Below are 14,392 nucleotides of genomic sequence, written 5' to 3'. Positions count from 1 at the left end.
TGCTGTATGTGGGGGAGGGGTCCGAGAGGGAACAATGCCACCTGCCCAGCACTCGCCCCTTTTTCAGGCACCTCTCCCACTTCCATATGGGACTGGCACCCCTCTAGCTGCTGCCCTGGCTGTCGTTCCCAGAGTGGGTGGGTCTGCGGACGTTCTAGGTCCGTGGGGGCCCTTTAAACAAGCCGACTCTGCTGAGAGACCGACAGTTTCTGCCTCCGCCCCAACCCCACTGGTCTGCACAGTCAGAAGCAATGAGGCTTGATTTTCCCCGGGGCTGGGACTGTGAGCTTCGAGGTCTGGTGAGGAGCTGGGAATGCTCCCCAGGTGTCCCTCCTGACTTTTTAAAATGTGTGACTGCGCTTTCTGCCGGCCTGCCGCTGCCACACCTCCTACCTGTCTGGGTGAGTATTTCTTCTTTATATCTTTGTTTGCTGGACTTCCATGCGGTTTGATTTTCTGGAACTTCTGGTTGTTTCTAGCTTTGAGGTAGTTGTATTCCTTCTTAGTTGTGGAGGGAGACACAGCACGTCTGTCTGTGCCTCCATCTTGGCTGAAAGTCCCTGACTGGATCTTCTTTATGCTTTTGAGGTCCTCACTAAGTTCCTTGGGCATCCTCATAACCAACGTTTTGAACTCTGCATCTGATAGATTGCTTATTTCCGTTTCGTATAGCTCTTTCTGGAGTTTTTATCTGTTCTTTCATTTGGGCCATGTTTCTTTGTCTCCTTGTTTTGGCAGCCTCCCTCTGTTGCTTTTCTGTGTATTGGGTAGAGCTTCTTTGACTCCATGTCTTGGTCGTGTGGCCTAATGTAGTGGGTGTCCTGTAGGGTCCAGTGGCACAGCCTCCCCTGTCACCCAAGCTGGGTGTTCCAGGTGCACCGCTTGGTTGGGCTGACTCACCCTCCTCTTGTAGCTGAGCCCTGGTTGCTGTTGGCAGGTCCATGGGAGGCATTTACTGGGGCCAGTCAGCTGCAACAATTGGCTGCGACCACTGACCACCACCCTCCCCCTTCCGTGGGGGATCAGCTGTGCGGTGGCAGGTGCTGGTGCTCTGACGTGGTCTGTAGACTCTGGCAGTTTCCCGGGTGGTGCAGGCCAAGGTCAGCCTCCCTCCTGTGTTCTGTGCAGGGCACCCTGCCTGAGCTACCGTGTTTCCTCAAAAATAAGACCTAGTTTTTAGAAATATAAGGCCTCCCCTGAAAATAAGACCTAGCGCGTCTTTAGGAGCAAAAATTAATATAAGACCTGCCACATTTTCAGGGAAACGGTATAAAGCCATCTGAGGTGGCTGCTGCCAGTGCCAGGCCTGGGGCTCACTGAGGCCGGCTGTCGCTTGTTTGAGAGGATTTAGGAAGTTGTGCAGCAGGAGCCAGGACAGTCGTTCGTATGGAAGAGCAGCCCGTAAGCTGAGTAGAGCCGAGTCTCTGGGGATCTGCAAGGCGGGGCACACAGTGTCAGCCAGGTTGACGGAGTCTCAGATGCAGCGTCAGCCTGCCGGCTCTGGCCAGAGGGTTCAGAAAAGGGACAATGGCCTCCTCTGGCCTTGATTTGGGAGAGCTCACTTTTAAATGTGATTTTTTAACTATACAAATGAAGAAATTTATGGCAAAGCACATTAAGCCATAATACCTTGTTTTTCATTAAAAAAAAAATCTCCTAGAAACTTAGAAACTTTGTAGCTGGCTTACACATCTGAGGAAGTCCGATAAAGTGTGGTTTTCAGACTTGCTGGCAAAGCGCAGGGGCGGGCAGTCCTGGGGTGAGCTGGAGTCCGTTTGCGGGCAGCCCTAAGCCTGCCCCGCGTGCTAAAGCTTAGGTTTCCTCTCTTGAAGTTGAGATAACCTCAGTTGGCTTAGTTGGTGCTTTAGAAATAATTTATGAATGCTATTTCAGAAATAATGATAGGATTTGATTATTTTAGTATCTATTTAAGCCCATAATGGCTTACCCACGTGTATTAGTTCTGATCATTGTCTTCTGGAACTCTCTGTGGGTCAGGAGTCTGGGCGTGGCCAAGCTCCAGATGTTGGCTGAAGTTCACCTGGGGTGGCCCCGTCCAGCAGCTCACTCACGTGGCTGGCAGCTGACTAAGAGTCTTAGTTTCTCACGGCTGTTGGCTGAAGGCCACCCTCTGTCCCTTGCCACCTGGAGCTGTTTGTCCTCAGGGCAGCTCACCACGTGGCAACTGTCTTCATCAACGCAAGCAAGCAAGGAAAGCGTGCTAGCGAGACAGAAGTCACCGTCCTCTATAACTTCATCTCGAAAGTGATACCCTACATTCAAGGGGTGGGAGTGCATGAGAGAGTGCCAGGAGCCGGGGATCCTTGGGACCGTCCGGCGAAGCCGCGTGTTTTACATTCAAGCCGAGACCTGGGCCCTCCACGTCCGCGTCGCTCCTCCTGCCCCCGGGCTCCCCGTTTGCTCAACGTGGCTCTGCAGAGCTAGGCGGGCAGGGAGCGGCCCGTCGCCTGTGACTGACGCGGAGTTCCGGGGTCCGAGGAAGCCGGAGCAGCTCGCCACGGCTGGGGCATTCCTGGTGCCTGTGGTCAAAGGGAAGTGAGATGTCGCGAGGTGAACGCACGGGGAGCGTGACCTCGGGCTGCCTCCCCCTGTGGGGTGCGGTATCTTGCGCTCGAAGTTCTGAGCTCCCCTGGTTTGTTCCGGGTGGGGGGGGGGGTTGTTTCTACTCAGTTTTTAGGTCTATAAATAGCGTTGTTCTTGGGGTGGTTCTAGGTGACGTAACATGAAGCTCATCTCTGACATTTGTATTATTATTTGAGTTAAAAATGAAATGTGACAATGAAATAAAGAGCTTAATTTTTATGCTTATAGCTTGTATGTTCTGTGAAATAATTTCGCCTTCCTATCTCTGGGTGAGGAGGAGTCTTCGCTGGGTCTCGCGCGCGGGGGGGGGGGTGCGTGTCAGCGTGGGGGTGCTGTTGTCATTGCAAACGGTGTGTGGTGCGTGTGGAGATTTGGCTCAGATCTTGGGCGACCTTTATTGCCTCCGAGGGTCTCTGAGTGTGAAGGGCCCCCTCCCCCCTGCCCACCCGCCCACACCCAAGGGCTTGAGAACCTTTAAACCTGGGCTTTGGCTGTTTACACTGAGGATTTCTTTCCTCTGGGCATTTTGGTTGGTCCGTTGTTGATTTGCCTCCGATACAATCAGTACCAACAACTAGTTTAACCCTCTCAGATCCTCGTACCCATTCGGATGGCCACTATTTAATAGACGTGTCGGCGAGGACGCGGAGATTGGAGCCTCTGTACGCTGCTGGTGAGAATGTAAAACGCCGCAGCCTCTGTGGGAATCAGTGGGGCAGTTTCTCAGAAAACAAGAACCAGAGTGTTAGTTATGACCCAGCAATTCCATTTCCGGTACGTACTCCAAAAGGATTGAAAACACAAGAGTTGAGGGGATGTTTGCACAGCCCCGGCTGTGGCAGCGGGTGCGCAGCAGCCCCTGGGTGGGACGGCCGGAATGTCCCACCGCAGGTGGGCGGTCTGGCCACGGGAACCCTTGCTTCCTCCTTCACGCTGACATCGCCCTCATCTCCCAGGCCCCGGCTAACGCAGGCCGACCTCCGGAATTTAGGTTGATGTGCAGTGGTTGACTCTTGTCTGTGCCCCGACCAGGGACCGAACCTGCAATCTCAGTGTATTGGGACAACGCCCTGATCAACTGAGCCACCCGGCCAGGGCCACAGGCCAGGCTGTTATTTCGGGCGAGGAGAAAACCCCTGGCTTGAAAGGGCACTTGTGCCCTCACGGGGTTTACTCTCCTCGGGGCTGTGGAGGCCTCAGCTGGTGCGCAGCGGGGCAGTGCTCTGGGAGGGTCTAACGGCGCCCCTAACTGTTCTGGGAAGGACCGACCAGGGGGCTTTCCACGAGGCAGGGTTTGCTTATGTTGGCAGAGCCCTACTTCCCTGGTTCAGAAAACACTTAAATGGGAATCACCTTTCCCTTAACTCTCGGAGACACTGAAGAGCCCTTGCCTGTGTTTCGGCCGCACGTGGAGGTGTCTGTGCTGGCTAACGTGGCCCGAGCCTGTTTTCCGGGGATCAGCGCTGCTGGGGCGGCTGAAGCTCGGCTGCATAAACGTCACTGGGTGTGCGATTTGGTTGAAAGGGTGACTCCTTCCCTGGGCTCTGTCTCTGATTGTGTTGGGTCTGGGGACTGCAGCTCCAAAGTGCACTCCAAACATTGGGAATTATCCTAAATGTGGTTACCAGTGTGGACAAAGAAGGAGCCACATTCCAATCCGGACGAGGTCAGGGGAGGCCCGCTTGGTGGCCTCACAAACCCAGAGTCGGACAGTAACCAGACAGGGAGGTCTGAACATAAAAATGCCTATTAAAAGTGGGTCGTGGCGGGTGTGAGAAAGCGCTCACAATAAAAACCGGGACACAGGACTTGAGCAGCAAAGCGAGGTGTTTATTCACGAATCTGCAGAGTTGGGTGCACCTTCAGCCAGGAGAATGTGCGCCCCAAGTAGACAAAGAAAACTGGTTTTATAGTAACACGATTAGCTCCTTCTCCCCTGTTTCTCCATTACTGGTTACTCCACTGATTACTCCGGAGTTACAATCTAACTCGATTATCTAAATGCTCCTTTTGTGATTGGTAAATATGCTAATGCTGTCAACTACCTTCTCCCATTTTCCCTTTGTCTGGTGATGACTATCTTTCCCCTTTCAGGACGCCCCTGTTGTGATTTGTAAATATAGCTAATGTCCACTCCCTTCTCAGAGACCCTGTAATTACATTTGCCCTTGAGACCCTCTAATTACATTTGCCCTTTGTTACAATGGGAGTCACTGTTTCCTTGTTTCTTACAGCGGTAGTCACATCCTACGCCTGTGGCTACCTTGACAAAGGTCACCCTTCGCCTTTGAAATCGTCTGTTGTCTTTGTGCACTTAAGATAAAATACCTTTGAAATGTCAGCGTGATCTTCAGTCTTGTTTCCAGACCCCTGGAAGGCGCAGCCTGGGCACCTGAGCCAGGGCCGAGACCACGCTGTTCCCTTGCTTACACGTGCCGTCCGTGTGCTGTGAATGTTCCCTGTTCACTCTCCCGGACCCGCCGAGTGAAGGAAATGATGTGTCTCCTCGTGTTACTCTGCATACACGCCCAAGGTTTCCCCGCTTTGCTTTCGCTCACCCCCTAACCTACCACCAGGGGGTTTCATGGGACCCCCTCATCGCTCCTCCTCTGACTCTAATGTATAAAATAAGCTGCAAAGCTGCCGGTCTCCCGAGCATCTTCTCGATTTGCTGAGATTTTGCTTCCTGGCGATTGTCAGTTTGGCTCCAATACACTAACAAAAATTCTCTACAGGTGCGGACGGCTCTTACCTCTGCATCACAACAGCCCAGCCTTTCTTGTCTCTCAAAGCTTTAAATTAATGTTTGCAGCTGCTAACTGCCAAGCAAATGGTCTTCCCGGGGCTGGAAAGTCAAAAAGGGAACGGAAAAGGGAACAGGGAGAAGGACTGCCTTTGAGGATTAGGAACCTGGAACCTGTGAAGGTCAAGGAGATTAAGCCACACCAAGGATCCACAGAGCTGCGTGGGAAGCCGAGTGACGCTAATCCCTTAATTTTAGGTCACATCTCTCAGAAAAGCTGAGAGGAGGCTCCAAAGGGGGACTTGTTACCGAGAAAAACGGCAGGCCCCAGTGCGGTCACTTGTGCCGCTAGCCCCGGATCCCAAACCTAGACTTAGCACCTGATCTGACCAAGTTTCAGCCTCTCCCAGAAACATACTCTCGACCAGCCTGGAGCGTTCGTTCGGTGAGCTCATCAGGCACGGGGGTCCTCTCTGTTCCGTCATATGCGAGAGGCAGTCTGCGTGAGAAAAACCTTTGCCACCCCCACCCAGCCCCCCCGCCAAGATGTCCTGCCCTAGGAAAACCTCTTTCTTTTGTCAATAGCTCCCTTGCCCCACGCTTCTGCCTGCAAAAACCTCCCATTTTGGCCCCCTTCCCGAGCTCCTTCTAGGGTTAGGTGGGTGCTGCCGGGCTCAGGAGTTGCTTAATAAAGCCAATCAGACTCCCACATTCACACCGCTGAATTTTTTTTTTTTCACAGCCCTGATTCTGTGTGAAATGAGAAAGATAATTTTTTTAAGAAAGATAATTTTTTAAGGGTTGCCATTTTACAGACATCAGATCCAAAAATAAAAAAAAGCTCATTTGAGCATTTCTTTTTTTCTTTGTATTTCAATTCATAGTTCCTCTTTTTCCCTTTTCTTCCTTAGAATGTTGTCAGAGAGCCCCGAGTCTTCAATCTTCTTTGTTTATATTCTAAGCCTGTTTGACTTTTCTTTTTGAATTGGTTTAGTTCTCTCCACTTTACATTTTAAAAGGATCTTTCGGGGTAGTTACCACAGGCACTGAAAGCGAAGTGTCCCTGACCACCTCGGAGACCCCGGCCCGGGGAGGGAAGAGCAGATGCCTTTTTCTCTCCTTCGTGTGGTTCTAAGCATTTCAGTAAAGGAAGCGTTCTCAGTGGGTCTGTCGTGTGGATGTGGGAGCCACGCAGGGCGGCCGGACCCACAGCTCCCGTGAGCTCTATCTGCTGGGACGTGATTGGTCCTGTGGCCGGCACTTGCTGGAGGCTGACGGTGGCCTCAGCGGCAGCAGCGGCAGGCCCTTTGGCTGAGGAACCTTTGGCCTGTGCCATTGTTCTGCAGGTTCAAGGGCGCTGCGTTTGGCACGCAGTCTGCTTCCTTTCCTGAGAGATCGGCTCCTTGCTTGCATTCCTCTTGCCGAAGCTGACTTTGGTGACAAGGGGTCTCTGTAATAAATCTGCCACATTCAGCCACTGAGAGTCACCTCCCAGGGGCACCTCACTGTCAACCCCTAACCGAGCAGGTTGGGGTGGGTCGTCACGCCCCAGGTCTCTAACTTCTTTAGAAAAAGGTTTATCTTTCCCTCAAGCAAACCCTTTCCTCTGCTCCTGTGCATCTGGGTTCAGCCACCTTTGAAATGCCTCTTCTTCAGACCCCAGGAGTGTCACCGCCCCCAGGGAAGCCCAGAATCTTGTGACCTGTCAGGCGTCCGATCCCTGCCCTGCTCGCTGCCACCTTCATGGACTCTTCCTTACTTCCCTCCTTAATTCCAAATAAATATATAAAAGGAACTGAAAAACGGTCATTCTTGAAGCATTTTTCTGTCTCTTGAGGTCTCGCTTCCAGGCATGTCCTCTGTTTGGCTCTAATAAACTCCAATAACCGCTTAGGAACATTTTCTACAGGTTTGGACGGTTTTACGTCCACAGTAGCTGGAGGTGACTAGCCCAGGCAGGTGATTATCTGTGTGTCTTCATGTGAGATACTTAATCCGGGCCACCGTGCCCTCCAGGGCCTGGTGCTCGGTGCTCGACCACACCACGCACTGTTCTACGTTACAAGCAGGATAATCCAGGTACGCGTATTACAGCATTGCCTCCCTCATCCCGGGTGTTACGTTCTAGACCCCCCGCGATAGGTGAGGGTCCGCGAGGTAGGAACCTTACATTTATTTTAGTATTTATATATAATTTAAGGCTTTATAAACCCTTCCCACACACTTATAAACCGTTCCCAGTCCCTTATTAACCTTTTCCACACTTTTATAAACACTACATATGTCCTTAAACATATTCTAAGCCCTTAAACCTACATAACTTTAACAACATACATGTACAGTTCCGCAAAATCCCTCGATATAGCGAAAAATTTGCGATAAATAATTAAATATGTTTTTTAAAATCCCGCGATACAGTGAGGCCGTGATAAGTGAACCGCGATATAGAGAGGGACCGCTGTATATCCATTTTTATACAAGAGAAGAGTACAAATGGCAATGAGAAAAGGCACAGAGAAGTCAAGTACGATACCAAGATGGCAGAGCCAGGAAGTGACAAAGCTGAGTTAAAACCCAGACATCTGTTCTGGAACCTGGACAATCAACAGCTGTGCTCCAGCTGTGTTATGAGTGGCTGTCACAGCAGGCTGCCAGGATTGTCACAGCTGAGGCAACATGGAGCCACCCTGTTTTCCAGGTACTCAGGGGAGTATGGTCAGCAGAGTAAGGACCCGCCCCAAAAAACACAAAAAACTTGTCCATATCCTAACCGCCAGAACCTGTGAATGTATTACATGGTAAGGGAGAATTAAGGTTGCCAGTCAGCTGACCTTGAGATGGGGGGCGTTCTCTGTAATCACAAGCACCCTTCTAAGGGAGGGGTGGAGGCGGAGGCTCAGGCTCAAGGTGCTGCAGTGGGAGAAAGACTGAACCTGGTGAACAGAAGAGAATTCCTGCAACAGAAAAGAGAGACAAAAACAAGTGTTGGAGAGGAAACGGGCCCCCGCGTGTAATCCTGGTGGGTTTGGCTCAGTGGATTGAGCGTTGGCCTGCGAGCTAAGTGTCGCTGGTTCGATCTTCCAGTCAGGGCACATCAGAGAAGGAAAACTCTGACTCCAAAAAACCTCCGCTGCCTTGCGGCATACCTCTTCAGGGGAAAGGCTAAGGGAGTAAACCCCGACAGAAAATCCGGAGCCGGAGTCCCTAAGGCGGTTTGACATTGTAGTCAACACCGGCAACTCCTGCGGCGCACCTGAAGCCAAGCTGTATGGACTCCGTCTTTCCCTTGGACCCTTCAACTGCGAAGAGAGGGGGGGTCTGCTGCTTGGGCAACAGCAGACCCTCCATATCACTCTGCCCAGGCTCTGTAGCTTCAGCTTCACTGGAGAGGACACTCCAGCGTCATCACAAGATGTCGATTTAACACGGGAGGAGACAGATACCGTGTCACTCCCGAGTCAGACTGCACAGCCATTCTCGGTGGTGCAGATAGACTCTTAAGAAGCTACACCATCGTCTCTCGAGACGGACGGCTGCCGACGACGACGACCTCCACTTGGAAGTCAGCTTGGCAAGTTCTCTAAACGTTAAACTTGACATACGACCCAGAAATTCTACATGTTTCACTGTCCATAGCAGCTTTATTCGTAATGATCAAGAGCAGAAATAATCAATAGGTATCGGCAGGTGGATGGAGTCACAAAATGCGGTACATCTGTGTAATGGAATCCTGCTCAGCCATCAGAAGGGATACTTGCTCCTGCATGCATGAACCTCAAAGGTTAAACCAAACATAAAAACTACATAGTTTATGATCCCATTTATGTGAAATGTCCAGGAAAGGCAAATTTATAGAGACAAAGAGCAAAGTTTGGGGTTAAACCAGGTACTAACTGAAAAAAGTACACGAGAACTTTTGGGGATGATAAAAATGTTCTAAAAATGGATTTCGGTGAGAGTGTACAATTCTGTAAATTTGCTGAGAAGTCACTGAATCGCACACTTACGACGAGTGAATGTAATATCAGTGTTTTTTAAAAGGAGGAGCTGGTAGATACTTGGGATACTGTCATGACAGCCTGTGATAGATTGTCCCAAACACGTACTTTTCTGCCCTTTGTGTTAGAATGTTTACAGGAAATGGAATTCCAGGTGCCAAGAGAAGATGGTGTCCCCACTGTGGGGAGTAAGTACTGTATCTGCTGACGAAATTGGCACTGGACCATTAAGTATCTATCTATGAATGCAGATGTGACTTCTTTTCACTGTCCCCTGTCTCGCCAGCCTTTGTGTAAAGCTTCAGGCTTGTTTTTTTTTCCTTTGGCAGGTCAAAGCCAGACTTGTAAACATGCATCAGTACCCAAGGCCAGCCAGGAATAACGGGAAATTTAGGTGTCAGCTCTGACTTATTCTGTGTGGATATTGGTAATGAAGGGAGAGGAAGGCTCACAGCCACAGAATGGGGTGAGCAGGACCCCGGGATCTGGCTAGGTAAGAGAGGAGGGATCTACCTGCTCACGTCGGCAGGGGGCTTTGACCCTGCCAAACTCAGGTGCCCCACCCTGGCTGCAGGGTGCACATCCTATTCCTGTTATCACATGAAGAAGACACCAATACTCCCCCAGGCTAAGAGCAAGCCTGCAGGTCTGCCCGCTCAGGCACACGCAGGTTTGGGTGGCATCCGGTCCTGGGAGGGTCAGGCCCTGAGGCCCTGCCTGTTGCCTGTGCTTTTATTTTATTTTATTTATTTATTTATTTATTTATTTATTTATTTATATTTTTAGAAAGAGGGGAAAGGAGAAAGAGAGGGAGAGAAACATCACTGTGTGGTTGCCTCTCACTTGCCAACTGGGGACCTGACGTGCAACCTAGTCATGTGCCCTGACTGGGAATCGAACCAGTGACACTTAGCTTGCAGGCCGATGCTCAATCCACTGAGCCACAATACCCAGGGTTTGCCTGCGCTTTTGAGTGACAATTATTCTCCCGCCGCCACACCTGTAGAAGGAGATTTATAGACCCCGACTCTGCAGAGCCCTCTCCAGTACATTTGGACTCTAGCCTCCCAAGAACTCAGCACAGAGTTTAGGGGAGAGGGTTCGCACCCCCATACACAGCTCAGACCCGAGTGCAGAGAAAGGGCCACCTGGCTAGGAGGGCAGGGAGGCGGCTCGGTGGCTCAGAACAGGTGTCTCCCCACCGCACGTGGCCTGGCTGCCCCCTTGCCAGAGCCCTGGCCTGGGGGTCCATGAATCTGTTGGATTAACGAGAGCCTTCGAAGTTGAATTCCGAGCCCACAGCATCTTCTTCCTTTGATCTGGTCCGAGAGAAGTTAGTTCCTGAGCCCATCAGAGAAGCCTGTGGAGGCTCCTGAGGTCTTGCACGCGTCCCTTAGGGAGCCGGGCAGGTATTGGATCCAGACCTGCTGTGCTCACCTTGAATGAGCCAGGATTCGGCCAGAAAATGCAATGGAATTTCTCCTGGCAGGACAGAGCTGCCTTGCAGGCCGGATGTTAAACAAGGCCCCGCCGAGCTCCATGATGCCCGGTCACTGGGCAGGTGTTCTTCCCCGAAGTTCCTTCTTTCCTCTAGGGATTGTGGCTTGCTCTTGTGGTCAGTGACTAAAGAGACACCAGTTCTGGTCCCTGCTGGGCTCTTTAGCAGGTCCCTGACTCTCTCCACTGAATTTCCTCCGCTGAAAACGAGGGTTTGGATATGATGGCTTCTAGGATTTCTATTGGCCAGGGAAGACGCAGGAAAAGACCCTGCTGGATCAGACCCACTTCTCTGTGTCCCCACATCCCTGGTCCACCAAAGCCCCCGCCCCCTAGCTGGGAGCTTCACGTTCATACCCAACGCCTGGGGGGAAGGTCCAGCCATGTCCCTGATCCTCTCAGCCTGTATTGCTCACAATTGTCCCTTTCCTGCCCCAGGGGGTGTAGGAGTTACGCTGCCAGTTTCGGATGCTTGCAGGGAAGAACACGGGGAACACAGAAATCGGCTCCTGTCCTCCCCGGCCCTGCAGAGGGCGCCCCGCTCCTGCAGTTGGTTTGTGTGCCTCTGGAGGTAGGTGCGGCATGATTTTTTGTCTTCTCCGCACTGAACGATGCCTGCCTATTCCATCCACTGCTTGTCCCTGAGCCGGGGCGGAGAGGAGGACAGACGTGGGACCAACGTCCTGTCACTGTGCCACAAAGCACGCGCGCCCTCTGTGCCGTCGGCGTGGCCGCAGACCGGGCGTCGGAAGCTTGTCTTCCACTGTCTGACGGCTCGGGATCAGCCCGGGCGCGACGCCTTCCTCTTGGCTTTTCACGGACTTGAACTGGGAGGGGCATTGAGGGGGGCACTTGCCTCACCAACGGGTGTTTTTTAGCAAATCACAGTTTGCTCTTTGGGTCAGTGCTGTCCTCTCTCATCACTGCCTTCCAGCCTGTGGCTTCCCACCTTGTCACTTCCCGTGGTCTCTGGGACCTGGGACAGGCCACCCCTGTTGCTGCCAAAAGAGCAGCAGGACCAGCACAGTCCTGACAGTTTTCTCTGGAGGACCCAACCCGGGGGCACCGGCCAGCCCTATTCGTGGGGAAGGGATACACATTGACGGAGAGCTGGTTTGTGCCCGAGGCTCCCTGCGGGTCAGCGGGGCTCACTGGGTCCCACGAGGCTCTGGGAGTTTCCCTTTACACCCTTCAGTGAACATTGACCAAATGCAGAGACCCAAGCCGGCGTCATGCCAGCCAGGTGTTAGAGAGGCGCCTTCCTTCTCCCGAAGCCTGTGTCGTGTGTCTGTGGAGGCTGAGTCCCCACCTCTGCCCTCATCGCCCCTGACAGTCCCCTCGGTCTGCCCGGGTGCCTGTCTTTTGGGTGAAGGGTAGAAGGCAGGCGGAAGCCGGAATTCCTGAGCCGGCCTCACATCATGGGGACCCAGCCGAGGTCTGGACGGGGTGTCCATGCTGAGTCCCGCAGGGGTCCCTCTGGGCTGCCTTACCTGGCTTGTCCCCCCCACCCCCACCAGAGGCACCCTCAGGGATATTTCTTGTTGGACCCAGTGGGTGCCTTTTGTGACTTCAGGTTTCCAGCCAACACGTCCTGTTGGAGTCCAGGGAGCACATTATGTTGCTCCTGGGAGAGGGGCTGACCGGCCTCACCGGGTTGGAGCTGGTGCCCAGCTCTCCTCTGTCAGAGGCCGGAGGGGAGAATTGAGGGGGGGGGGCGGTGCTTTGACCAGGTGCCATCCCCGGGCTTCAGGACAGTCCCATCTCGGCCCAGATGTGTCCTGAGCCAAACGTGAGGCCCTTGGCTGGTGTCCGCCTCCTTCCGCTGCCCCCTCCCCTGATCACGGAGCAGCGGCAGTGAGGGCAGCTGGCAGGGCGCAGCCCACCTGAGCGACCAGGCCCCCGCTCCGCAGCCTTGCCTGCAACTTCTCTGGTTATAGCTGAGGCTCCAGCAGTCCTTCCGTTTAATCGGCCTGAGGCAGACACACACTGCCCCACTCCCCAGCCCGCACCCCTGGCTTCTAACTTTAACCCCTCTGCTGCTGGAGGGGGTCAGTTTTCTGAGCGGGCACCTGTTATGGGCTGAATTGTGCCCCCTCCCCAGGTTCAGGAGTGCAAGCCCGAATCCCAGGACCTCAGGATGTGACTGTCTGGAGTTAAGTCATTGAAGTGGCGATTGAGGTAAAATGAGGTCATCGGGCGGGCCCTGATCCGGTATGGCTGGTGTCCTTATAAGAAGAGGGAGTTAGGACACGGGCAGACATGGAGGGATGACCACATGACGGTCCCACGAGCCAAGGAGCGAGGCCTCAGTAGCCACAGGCCCCGCCCACACCTGGCTCTTGGGCTTCCAGCCCCCACAACTGTGAGGAAACAGGCTTCTGTTGCCTAAGCCGCCCGGCCTGGACGGCGGTGCTTCGCTGCGGCAGCCCCGGGAGACGGACCCAGCACCTTGGCGGGGACGGGCGGCAGCCTTGTGCCATCGCCTGACAGCAGGCCGGGGCCCGCCTGCCCTCTCAGGAAGCACCCCAGGAGGTGTCGAGCTCCAGGACCTGCCTGTGGTCAGTCGGTCAAGTGCAGCTGGGCCTCCTCCTCTGGCCTCAAAGGAGAGGACCCGCAGGTGGTGTCCCGGGACGGGGTTCCGTTTGCAGCTGGGCTGGTCCGTGCCTACAGGTGTGTCCCGTGGTAGTGTGTGTGCTGACGGGAAAGACTGATCAGGCACAGCGTTAAGCTCGAATTCCCTCCACCCCACGGAACATGCAGCGTGCCCCTCTTTTCTTAAAAAAAAAAAAAGAAAAAATCAACTTTATTGAAGTATAGCTTTCAGAATTAAACACATTTTAAGTGAATCAACCCATGTACTCAGCCTGTCATCAGCACCATAATCAAGACAAAGTGATTTTCTAGTCTTATGGAGCTATAATTGGCAAATAAAACTGTAACATTTTAAAGTGTGCCTCGTGGTAATTTTATATACGTATACATTGAGGAAGGCTTCCCGGCGTCATAATGAACATCTCTGTCGCCTCGCAGTTACCGTTTTTGGTGAGAACATCGAACTTCCACTCTGGCAGATTTCAACTGTGCAATTGCGTGTTATCGATACAGTCAGCGTGGGTGACCTTATTTATTATGTAACTGAAACCTTGTACCCCTTTACCACCCTCTCCCTGTTTTCCCCACCCCCAGACCTTGACAGTCGCCTTTCTACTCTCTGTTTCTATGAGTTAGACTTTCAAAAATGTGTGTTTATTGATATTTTTTAGAGGGAGAGAGAGGGACATCAGTTTGTTGTTCCACTCATTGATGCATCACGGGTGGATTCCTGCATGTGCCCTGACTGGGCAACCAACGCTGACCTTGGCCTATTGGGATGGCGCTCCAACCCATTGACCTACCCGGCCAGGGCAAGTTCAACTTTTTTTAGATTCTACACAGACGTGATACTGTCTAGTATTTGTCTTTCTCTATCTGGGATATTTTCCTTGGCATAATGGCCTCCAATTTCATCCATGTTGTTGCAAGTGGCAGGATTTCCTTTTTTAAAGGCTGG

This window comes from Furipterus horrens, unplaced genomic scaffold, assembly GCF_987537825.1.
Source record: "Furipterus horrens unplaced genomic scaffold, mFurHor1.1.pri manual_scaffold_11, whole genome shotgun sequence".
Taxonomy (NCBI): Eukaryota; Metazoa; Chordata; class Mammalia; order Chiroptera; family Furipteridae; genus Furipterus; species Furipterus horrens.
This window is presented reverse-complemented; position numbering follows the sequence as displayed.